Source organism: Sander vitreus, chromosome 18, assembly GCF_031162955.1.
Source record: "Sander vitreus isolate 19-12246 chromosome 18, sanVit1, whole genome shotgun sequence".
Lineage (NCBI taxonomy): Eukaryota > Metazoa > Chordata > Actinopteri > Perciformes > Percidae > Sander > Sander vitreus.
Genome location: NC_135872.1, coordinates 23,409,140 through 23,421,850, shown reverse-complemented (window position 1 = coordinate 23,421,850; position 12,711 = coordinate 23,409,140). Strand labels below are relative to the sequence as shown.

At 41.1% G+C, this 12,711-nt stretch overlaps 1 protein-coding gene across 3 annotated transcripts in view; it reads right to left on the bottom strand.

Moving 5' to 3' along the window:
* disp1 (dispatched homolog 1 (Drosophila)) overlaps positions 1–12,711 on the bottom strand; it is a 123,717-nt gene extending 111,006 nt beyond the window's left edge. For all 3 annotated transcript variants that reach the window (XM_078274670.1, XM_078274669.1, XM_078274672.1), the window contains exon 1: positions 12,623–12,711. The gene's annotated coding sequence lies outside the window, so the exon portion shown is untranslated. The remainder of the gene's footprint in view (positions 1–12,622) is intronic.

The window sequence follows — 12,711 nt, the reverse complement described above, 5'->3', positions numbered from 1 at the left end:
GGCAGAGCATGATTTGTTTGAGCGTGATTTGTTCTGTCCCAACTAATGCCCCCTACCCACAACCATTGATAATGTAATCTTACACAACTAGCTGTTCCACATATGTGGAACAGCTATGCTTCTAGCCACAGAACTATTAGAAATCAGTAACCATGCCATGTGCACCCCTACGGTGCAATTTGACTGTGCTTTGCACCGTGAGCAACTCATTTAAGATAAAAGAAAACTCAACAATAGTTAAGATCAATAAATATAGGATAATAAAATCATCATTCTTTAGGACATGATCAGGGATTCCAAGAAGATTTGTGTCCGCAACCTAGAGCGACTAAAGAAAATCCAGTTCTGTTCCTTGACTAGCAGTTGAGCACACTGGATGGTCTGACACAACTTCCTCAAGCAGAAGCAGAGTATTTCCAAAAGCAATTTCAAAGAATCCCAACGATTGGCAAAGTCTCATTTTGTGGGAACCTTATTTTACTTTGTCAGCAAACTTACCAGCCACAGACAAAACTGACCAGAAATTAGCCGGTGGGTTGTCAATACAGTCCAAAAGAAAGCTTTTTTTGTTTGTTTTCCCTCTCTTTCTCCCCTTCTTTGCCTGAACTGTGCCAACTGGACAAGAACACAGATCTAAAGGGTATCGATTTGCGTGTTGTCTCTACTTTGTCCACGGATATCCACGTGATGTAAAACTGTATAAAATCCATCAGGAAATTAGTTTCTTTTTCAATAAAATCAAAAGAGACAACATATAGTAATATGATCTGTTAAAATAGCTCATGAAATGTTTTCAACTTGATTCTTTTTTTGGATGAAAAAGGAAAAACTAAGTGACTGAGGCAAACTCTGCTGGAAATCAGAGGCTAGGTGTTGGGAGCCCCTGAGACTCGGTGCGGAGTTACATAGTCCACATGTCCAGCATTACTCAACATTGGCTCACATCGGTTCCTGTGGGGGCAAGCCCTTGCAACCATTCAACAATAATGGGCTGACAGAGAGACAGACTTCAGATCGCCTCTACAACAGTTTATACTCCTTATGCACGGCACACACAGTTTTGTCCATGATGTTGTTTGTGCTAACCCTCTGCATCAATCTTTTGTTTTCGTCCATTTGCTAATCCAAAGTGAAGGTGACACTGTGCATCGACACTGCCCAGAAGAACAAAAGTCTGCCAATTCATTAACTATCCGCCCCTTTTAATCAGATCCATGACGGTCAATGCCAAACATGATTGACAATGATATTACATCAAGCTGAGATGGTTGAGAGAGGAAGTGATAAACACAACGCCCTCTAAAGCAGATTGGGTGGCTTGTCTGAGTAATTGAATAGCTTTCCCTACGCCGGACCCTACGCCGTAGCCTGATGTGCACCTTTTAATAAAACGTAACTACACGTCATGGCGACACACGTTGCTCGGCCGTGGCTCGGTAGCGTTGCATTCCCCCCCCCCGACTCATTTCCGGGTTCTCCTTCTCCATAAACATGAAATCAAGGAGAGGGTTAACGTTTCCTGCTACAGATGTCCCACCGTGGTCAGAAAGCACAGGGGAGACACTTTGTTTCTCCCACTATGCCTCTAGAGTCGCTACTCGCTGCGAAGCTAATCCCCGCCGCTCTCTCACTCGCTCCACCACACACACATGCCGGCCCTGCTGTTTCTCCAAAGAGATCCATGCACACACAATTCAATTTTATTTTATCAATAGTGTCAAATCAAAAGTTATCTCAGGACACGTTACAGATAGAGTATGTCCAGACCACACTTTATAATTTACAGAGACAGAACAATTCCCTCAAAGAGCAAGCATTTGGTGAAACAGTGGGGAGGGAAAAAAAAACAAAAAACAAAAACCTTCTTTTTAACAGGCAGAAACCTCAGACAGAACCTCGCTCTTGGTGGGCGGCCATCTGCCTCGACCTGTTGGATTTCCTAATCCTTTATTATCAAATAGTTAAATAAGCTCTTATGTACACAGTGCAACATAAATACAGTTATTGTTGTATGTAGACAGAGCCAAGTACTACTGAACGCAATTTTAACATTTACAGTCACAGTGAAACAAGACTAAGAGTCGACTCGACAGCCATGCCAGCAGCTCTGTGAGGCTGTAGCGTACTGTGCATGAGTCCAAGTTGAGTCAGAAGTCCAGAGAATAGCGACTCGAGTCCGAGTCCAGGACTCGAGTATTCCATCACTGCCAGGTGCACAGTGTGTCTACTGCCAAATAAATACCGAAAGTGTGCCACTTGACTAGCACCCTGAGAGCAACAGTACAGGGTGCAATATCCACTAAACTTCATACCTCGTGATGGCAACATCAGGCCTCTATGTTGCCTCAACAAGCCGTCCATTTATTAAAACCGTAAGGTCCGTTTTGCATACAGGCCTCAGTGAGGGAGAATAAGGTTGATTCAGGGGTAACTGAGCCCCTGACTTGGAGCAGTGTGAGCCAAATATGATTCGACAAGGCCCCGAGCTCCAGGGTCAGGCAAATAACATGTGTCCCTAGGAGGGAAGGCCTTGTTGCTCCCTCGGCCAGTCAGAATTCTCCAGTTTGTGCAACAAATCCTAATGAGGATTTACTCTGCGGGCGGGGGGGGGGGAACCAGGGCCCTGTCTGTGGGGATTCATCTGAAGAGCCAAACAACCGAGGAAAGATTCAGTGGAGCAACCCACTCGCTTACACCCTCACTCTCTGTCTCACATACACACACACACACACACACACACACACACAAACCAAGACTGATGAGGTGAGGGAAGCCAAACGATGTTCTGCAGGCCGGAGGCATGGCGAAGTATTAAAAATGTGTCCACCGAGAAAATCAAGGCATAAAATATTAACCAGAAAATACAGGCTGATATGTGAGTGATAGCCCATGACAAAATATATATTTGGTTAAGCTACTGGCAGTATGTTAGAAAAGCACAAGTCAGGCAGCACACAACGTAAGCCTGCGGTTTGGCTGGTTAAGATTTATGCGTAGTTCACATAACTTGAGATTTACTGCTGTGAAAACAAACACGCTAAGCATTGCAATGTAGAAAAAATATATAATCAGTCGAGGATCATTCAAATAAATAAAGAAATAAAAAAATCTGATAGGATTTTGAATAATAATTTCTGACAAAAAAGCAATTGGACATAAATGTCTTAACCAAATATAGAAGTTTCCATCTTTGGTTGATATTCCTAGACAATACAGGCCAATAGAACTGAGAAGAGATGGCAGGACGGAAAAGGGTCGATGTTCAAAGACATTCCCATGTTTCTGATCTGTCTTTGGGGTCAGTCCATCTGAACCACATTAATTCATTTTCCCTTTCTGTGCCTCTTCCTTTCCCTCAGGAAAGCTGTGAAGGTAATGCTTTGTAGCAAAGCTTAGTTTAAAAGTCAGATTGCCATATATTACAATGACACACACTGACAACTCTATTGACCACAGTCCACTTTTCTTCCGAGGGAGGGGGGGGAGGGGTTAGGATAAAAGAGTGGCACTAATACGCAACACCTGTTCCTTTTTCGGCATCCGTCAGTATATCAAATATACTAACAGTGACAGCTGTGGTGCAGGCAGTGATATGGTAAGGCTCTGGGCCCGCGTGATGCAAAAACACAGAGACAGAGGTTGTTTCCCACACAGGGCTCTCTCCAGGTCAAAGAGCTGAAAGCAGAGTGTAGTGGCCAGAGCCTGTAATATCTCACATATGCTTTTTGAGGAGCACCAGGCGCTATCAATGTCTTTAATCTAAAGCCCGGGAACCAAAAGGAAAAGGGCCTATCAGGCAACCTGCTTTTAATCACAAAGCCCATAGAGACACTGAGATAGGAGCTGATGTGATTGATGGCATGCCATGATAGAATCCATGCCTGTCTGCTGAGGCTCTGGCTTTGCCTGGTGGGATCATCTACATGCCAGAGACACACCCAAGACTTAAGTCTAGCTACAATCAAAGAAGGGGTGTAATCAAGGAGGTATTAAAAGGATCTGGCTTGAGTATAACGTATTTGCCTGTATACGTTTTCATACCTGGGTGGCATTTTACCTGATTTACAAAAATCTCTGGAGGAACAGGAAGACGCACAACTCAAATAAGACAAGCGTCTACATGCCAGCAGCTCTGTGAGACTGTACTTGGGTGCTTTGAGTTGAATGCTAATGCTGATTGGGACATGAATGTGCACCAAATTTCATGGCAATCCATCATCCAAAACCTTATGCCAACCCCAATGGCAGTGCTCGAGGAAAAGTCAGGGGATCACCAAAGTCTTTGTCCAGGAATCACAGTCTGTTCCAAAAATGTGTGCCAATCCATCTGGTAGTGTTAAGATATTTGACCTGCTGGTGGCGCTAGAAGAAGAGGCAAGGGATTACGTAACACTTTAGGAATCATCCACAAGCAGATTCCTGTACCAAATTAAATATAGTGTATCAAATACAGACATTTTGACTAATGTGCAATGTCCTTATAAATACATACAATGAAATAATTGGCAAGGCATTTCATTAAAATGCCAAAAAATGGCAGTAGAGGGAAAGTCAACAATTATCAAAGTCTGTACGATTCGTCCTCTGGGAGCCATAAATGTCCGTACAAAATTTCATGTCAACTCACAGTAGGTTTTTTATTTTTTATTTTTTCTCCGATATTTCAGGCTGGACCAAAGTGGCAGACCAACCGACGGAATGACCATGAGCCATGGTCATTCCGTCTGAAAAGTTGGCTGAAAAGTTAGTTTGAATGGATGAAATAGGACTGAAAAACCTGTGGCTCCGCATCTGATCAGACTGAAATAATTCTTATAAGAGGAGATAAAAAAAAAAAAAAGGATGGTATAGCAGCTGGAGCCTGCATGCTGAATTTCCTCTAAATTACAACTGCATGCATGTGCGACGTGTGTGTGTGTGTGTGTGTGTGTGTGTGTGTGTAATGGAGGAAGGCAGTAGATCAATTTAGCATCAGGAGTCAAAACAACTTTAGGAAGTCATCCGGTGATTCAGACACTTAGCTTGAAAAGACAACGTGAAACTCACTTCTACGCCACATTTCTTCTCTTACTCATTCTTTCATTTGTCCTCTCCAGCTCCTGGGTTTGAAGAAAGGTGACATGCAAGGACACACACAAGGTGCAGCCATTTATAAGATGGGCCTGCAACACTACTCTTTTCCCCTTCCTTTTCTTAAATTACCATTTTTGGCATCTCCATCAGCACTCTGCTTGTTTCATTCGATAACTGAAAGATTTCATTTAAAAACAGGACGAGCTGTGCTGAATTTGAATTGAAATAGCATAGCATTTGGAGTCATACTAGGTTATTTCTCATGAAATTAAATGTCAGTTTAGTGGTCGTTAAACTGGATGCATCTTATCATAACTTGAATCATTTACAGGTTGCATTTGTATCTAAAGTGAATAGTTTTTTTTCTCAAGTTAAGTGAGCATGTAAAACTACAGTCATATGCGGTCCAAAGTCAGCTGCTGGGTCACAAGCTACCAGTCTTGTATAAAGTACTTGAAAGCAGTACTTGAGTAATAGTATCTTACGAGATAATGACTTTGGTAGAAGTTAAGGTCACCTTTTAGAATATTACTTGAGTAAAAGTCTTAAAAGAATCTGGTATTTACTGTACTTAAGTATCAAAAGTCATTTTATATGAAATGTACTTAATTATAAGAAGTAAAAAGTCTGATTATGAACTTTATTGTGGCTTCCTTATAGCGAAGAATACTATTCCACGTAGCTACGGCGGGGAGTTTACGCACAACCACAAAACGGCCTTAAGGAGTAACGAAAATGCTTAGGGGAAAGGTATCGGAGTAAAAGTATGCATGTTATTTAGGAAATGTAAAAGCGAAAGTTTCCCGTAATATAAATAACCAAGTAAAGTACTGATACTTGAAAATTCTACTTAAGTACAGTAACAAAGTATTTGTACTTTGTTACATTACAACACTGCAAGCTATACACTGTATGTAACTCTCAGAGTTAAATGTGAGTCCAGCATTGATTTAGCAGGTTTCTTGGTACAACATCACTATGCAGCAATCTTCATTTAATCACACATGAGGTGAGACTGAAAGGAAGCAGGCAGCTGTTTTTAGAGAAAAAAGAACAGCATCAAAAAAAACAGCAGACAGACAGAGTTAGGGACTAGCTGGTGAACATCGTGGAGCATTTAGCAGCTGAAGAGCCAAATATATTCAGACCAAAAACAAAGCCAAGTTGTTCCCACTGCCCCCATGCGGCCAGCAAAATCAGTTATTGCAGGTTTAAATATGGACTTAAAATGCTCATATTATGCTCATTTTCAGGTTCATAATTGTATTTAGAGGTTGTACCAGAATAGGTTTACATGGTTTAATTTTCAAAAAAAAACATTTTTGTTGTACTGCATGCACATTGCTGCAGCTCCTCTTTTCACCCTGTGTGTTGAGCTCTCTGTTTTAGCTACAGAGTGAGACATCTCACTTCTGTTCCATCTTTGTTGGGAGTCGCACATGCTCAGTAGCTAGGTAAGGACTACTAGCCAGTCAGAAGCAGAGTATGAGGGCGTGCCACGCTAGCAGCTAGGCGAGCATTATAACGTGTTACAAAGTGACCACGTTTGTCTCTGAAGTAAAGGCTGGACTACAATAGAGCTGTTTGGAGCAGTTGGTGAACAGTGTTTTCTGTTGGAGATGATAAGTCCCTTTGGGGTGGACTTTGGGCTTTTTCACTTTGTAAACCTGTAACATGCACAAAAAAAGATATACAACGCAATAAAAGGAAATAGAAAAAGCCAAAAAGCATAATATGAGCACTTTAAACCAGTGGCGTAGGCAGAAATAGTATTTTGTGCGGGCCGATACAAAAGTGAGTGGGCCATTTTCAAAAGACGAAGTAGCAAAAAGGACAAACTGAAAAAACCAACGATTTTACCTTCCAACATACTGCATTACAACGGCAATAACAGTACTGCCTACAACATGCTCAATCAACAAAACTCAGTCTAAAAAGTTTGTACACAACAATAAAAGATAAAAATCGGTTTTAACCTATTCAGGCTAAAATATATTTGCACCGGCAGAACCAGCGGCATTTAGGTTATACAATTAACCATTTTATTGCACAAAGTGGCAACTAAACATGAACCCACACAGCAGAGAAGGCGTTTACATACTGCATGACATAGATTAGCCTACATCAGACAGAAATCACACATGTAACAATGCAACAGCGTTGTTGCTTCAGGACTATGGTCAGATCATGAGCAGGAAATGGCTACCAGCAGTAAAAGAAAATCAAAGAATGAAAACTTCCAGCCAAGCATTGTTTGAATTATGATAAGATAAGATATAATAAAAAAGTGGCCAGCAAGGTGCCAAATCTTAGACAGTGTATCGAGTCCACGGCAGTGACAGGATCAGAGAAAACTAAAAACTACGTCACTCACAGATAAGTTACCTTCTTATTTAACGTGGGCACAAACACAAACGCGTTTCAGCTAGAAGCCATCGTCGGTGTTCACCATTTCTTACTAAATAGGAAGGTTACTAGGTTAGGTTACTTAATTAATAACACAAGAAGCGTGAAACACGTTTCTGACTCAATGTTACCTCTGTGAGGGCCTCCTCTCTGGCTGATGGGCTGTCAGCTCCGCTGGGGAAATGTCTGCACACGCTGCAGAACAGCTCGTCCTTATTTTCACTGGATTCCATCCACGAAAACTGTCCATACCACTTTAAAGAGAAGCCATTGTTGTCGCGGTCACTTTTAAACAGTACATTGCTTAACACAGCCATGGTGCATTGTCTAAAAAGCCAGCTAGCTAACGTTAGCTGCTGAAGGCAGCCCGGAGAGTCTGCCTGTTGTTACCACAGCAACCAACTACGTTCCGAAGGCGTTTGATTGTATGGTTTAAACAGTCTTGTTTTAATCAGAAGAAAATACACATTAAAACACACTCTACTAGCTACAACTTCTGTTATTATTCTTTCTTTTGGCATACATTTGAATATTTTTCATAACAAAACGTATTTTGATCAAACTTGGCTGGACGGGCCAGTGAGTAAAGTGGCCCATTACTGCCTACGCGCCTGCTTTAAACACCAAAAAAGGTCGATTTCCGAAGGATCTTCTCACGGTGTAGTTCCGTTAGACTGTTCTTCCATGAAAAAAAAAGACAACAACTTTGAAAGTGGAGTCCCAGGTTGGATTTCATCCCCACTGAAAGCTAAATATTTATCTCAGACTCCTCTAAATCCATGTCCCTGACAGGCCAGATAGTGAAAGGCTTTGTCTCCTCGGAGCCGGGAGAACATCTCTCTCAGAAATATTCAATGGGTCGGGCCAGCCGGCCTGTCGGCACCAAAAAGACACAAATCCATACTGTGTAGCGGTTTGAAGTCTCTACAAAGACAGACAGAGATTAGGCATGCTGGTGTCACGGGGGTCCACGAGATCCGCCAGTGTCTCCATCCTTCAGCTCGACATCAAAGAACCCAGTGCAACAGTTTTGAATTATAGACAGCAAGTGTGCAGTCATGCCTCCGGTGGCAACCGACTCCCGGCCCCGATTAACCCCTGGTGCCACCCCGAGGATAAAAAGGCACAGGATACAGGCTCATAGCATGGATGGATAAATTACAATAGCAACAACTGCACATCAGCAACAGGACAAAAAAGGTTCCTTGGGTCAGCAGACAGGGTTTCCCCTGCCATCGGAAAATGTTGGTGCAGCACTCCAGCTGTTATGTGCAGCACCCTAAGCCTAATAAATGGAACTAGACTTTTTCTCAGATGTAAGGACTGTATTTGGACTTCCTCAGCAAGTTTTGTCTTTAAGCTTGTTGAGTGTTATTTATAGGGATAGGCTGATTTTCGCCCCTGGCCGATTATCGGGCCGTTTTGTTTTTTTTTTGGCAGTTTGCAGATTATCTGTATCTGCGTTTTATTTGCCCGATAACCGACAAAGTTAATCAATTATAAAGTGTGCTTCTTTGGCTCGGCTAGAGCTCTGTGTCTGTCCCTCTGCTTCGCTTTCACTCACCACTGAGTCTGACTTAATGTCCCACATTATCTGACTATCTTTTACAGGGTTATGTTGAAAGTGTCTAATGTATTTAATAATCTCCTAAAAGCATTTAAATGAAGTTTTGTGTTTGAGTTTTGTAGCATTCCAAAATCTTAAATTTTGACTTATAGATTTTCATTTCACTGTAAATGCATAGTGGTTCCCAATAAGAAGTTGTCCTCGCCACCCAAGGTTTCTCCCTAAAAAGCGAGTTTTTCCCTCGCCTGCTCTTGCTCTTGGTGTAGTTACTGGAATTGTTGGGTCTTTCTAAATTATAGAGTGTGGTCTAGACCTACTCTATCTGTAAAGTGTCTTGAGATAACTCTTGTTATGGAACTATTAATAATCTGTATCGGCCTTGAAAACCCAGTATTGGTCGATCCCTCGTTATTTACTATCTGCTCTAGCTTTTCGTTTTAGACAGTGATATGGTTATAATAATGCTCTAAAGCCACGTGAAAAAGAGACGCAAAACTACCACAAAAGGGACACAAACCGACTACGAAGAGCCGCAAAAACCCTGAGACACAAAATCTATGGGGAAATTGTATTTTTTCTCTTTTTTTTTTTTTATTGAAAAACGTGACATTTTCATTCGCCAAATACGTGCAACTAAGTCTTCCACAAAGCTAGGGAAAACACTGAGCAGGTCATTTGAGTTTTCCAATTTGAGGCAATTTATAGTGAAAGTCACGGTAGGTTTAGCCTCTGCCAATCACTGGTAGGACTATTATTTTAGACTAAATGTGTTTCACAGTATCTTTCCACCTGTCTCCCCATCTCTCTCTCTCTCTGTCTGTCTTCTTCATAGTCTAGTAAGATATGACTTACTACCGTAGGGTTGCACCTTTGTCATTTTTCATCCTTGAATATCAAGATCTGATGTCCAAATGAGAGTACAAATGCAGGTACAAGCAGGTTAAGGTTTTCAGACAGCTCTACCAAATATTACCTCTTTCTCCAACTCACTTCTCAGACTGCTCGTGCATTGCCTCGCTTTTCTTTACTGCCGTTGCTCAGGGAATATTTCCCTCGACTAAATGCCAACGGTTACAATCGGGAACGCTTACAGCATATTATCAGCAGATGGGACAAAAGGCGATTCAGACCGGGCCATTACGGCGCAGATGACACACTGGATTCATTCGGAGGAAAACGGAGATGAAGACTGGTGTCGTCAGCATAAGGTGATGGTGGTAAATAGAGCAAAAGAAAAACACAGAAACGCTCATTACAGATATAACTATTTAGTTAATTGTTACTGGCAAAATCCAAAAAAAAAAGGGACAGCTTTTTCCCAAAGACAATGATGTATTCTACTGACGGTAGCAGACACATCGAGGCTACAAGAGCAAATGCTTCCAACATCAGTGCCAATTATAAACCTCTGGCTTGTTTGTTTCAGCGTCGTTTTTGGCTGAATGGCACAAAGATTGATTTAGAAACAGAAAGGCTGGCTTACAAAAAGAGATAGCGCTATAGAAAAAGTTGCCCAGATGGAGATAGGCCAAAAATGAGATGGCAAGCAGCTGTTAAAGCCAGCTGTCCGGGCCAGTTGTTCATAAGGGCTGGGAGGCCAGGATGGAGGGATTCAGAGACATTTTGGAACGGCATGGGGGAATTAGAGGGGGGGGCAGTATAGATATAATAAGCAGACAGAGACAGTGAGGGGGTTTGACACGGAGTGAGGAAAAGTGTTTGAGGTAAATTAAATGTTTTCATTACGGTACACTCAGGGAGGCCGATTTTTGGAGTGGGACAGATTTATCTGTAGAAATCAGTCGGCCAGACTTGGCTCTGTTCTAGATTGCAGTTTGTCTTTAAATTGCAAAAAATGAACAGATAAATACTCTGAGTACTGGCTCCAGTTATGCGGTGTTAAAAAAAAACAAGAAGAGAAAAGCAAAGAATAACAGTAGATCCATTATACAGAGACAATTGGACAGAAACTGGAATTTTTCGTTCTTTTTTTATTGATCTTTTTTTTCCCCATATGTGTTTTCATTTTGTTCTGTGAGGCACTTTGGGCTGCACGCTTGCATGAACGGTGCTATATAAATTAAGTTGAGTAAATTCATTCAACACGTAATAGACTTCTGCATATTTTTTTGAGGCAAAGGTTATTATTTTAGTAATATTATGATGGTACACCGAAGCCTCACCATTCTACCTTTTTTATCTTTACTGGGCTCACATGGCTCACAGCATGGAAAAGACCCGGCTGCTATAGCATTACTATTACGTTATAAATGAAACATTAGAGCTTGCACAATAGCATCTAAATAGCTTATATGGGCATCGCGATATCATTTAGAAATTAATAAAATTACATAAAAAGCATTCAAACGCAAATTTGCCTCTACATTTTGTGATTGTGGCCAACTTGTGTTGATGAAGGCAATTGTAAAAGTCACACTTTTCCTATGCATCAAACATGAAATCACAACAGGACGTCCCACAGCAAAGTCTCTGTTCAGTGTGGGCTACTGGGCTGATGTTGGGGAATAGCAAGCATAAGACCGCCCCCCAGTGGCCTTTTGGGAATCATACATATAACTACAAGAGGATGATAAAGAGGCAGGACAGTCCAGCCTCAGGGAGTAGGGTACAAACGCACGGGACGATGAAAAACTAAAACTACAAATCTGAATCTGAAACCCCAAGAATATAAGTGTATTGATTTTTGCTAAACTACAGGCAAAAAGGACTACAGCTCTCATGTGGAGGAAAATGGAGGCACCTACAATTGGTGCTTGGATCAAGAATATGGTGCAATGTATGTCCATGAAGAGACTGATATATATTAGGGGTGTGGGTGTGGGTGTGGGGGGAAATCGATACAGCAAAGTATTGCAATATTTTTCGTGGCAATACTGTATCGATACATGGGCGCCAAGAAGCTATCTTTTATTATATAAATTGCACATGAGAATGTAACTTTTTAGTACTGAAATAATTAAATCAATTGCTTTTTCAGTCCACTAGATCATAAGATGGACAAACAGAGAAATGTATTTTTATTTTTTTTTTAAATAAAACAGATGTTGACATTATGTCCTTTGGGGACATAATGTGAAGTTGGAAAACGGGTAATAAATTGCAATATACTGAAGAATTTTGCAATATAATTAAAATCGCTTTAACATCGTATCGTTACGTAAGTATTGTGATAATATCGATGCGATATTATCACGATACTTACAGTATGTCACGATACGATTTTAATTATATTGCAATATTCTTCAATATATTGCAATTTATTACCCATTTTCCAACTTCAAATGATGTCAGAACATCTGTTTTATCTTAAAAATACATTTCTCTGTTTGTTCATCTTACGATCTAGTGGACTGAAAAAGCAATTGATTTAATTATTTCAGTACTAAAAAGTTACATTCTCATGTGCAATTTATATAATAAAAGATCGCTTCTTGGCGCCCATGTATCGATACAGTATTGCCACGGAAAATATTATTATATGTATCGATTCCCACAGATGTGTAATTGTATGTGATAGATTGTGGTGTGGGTGTGAAAGATGTTCCAGGTACTTACAGTTAAAAGTTTAAATCGGATGAACTGCTGTGTTTGCGTTTCCTCGTTGCTGACAGCGATGCGCTGACCTCACCTTGGTAGCCTCCAAG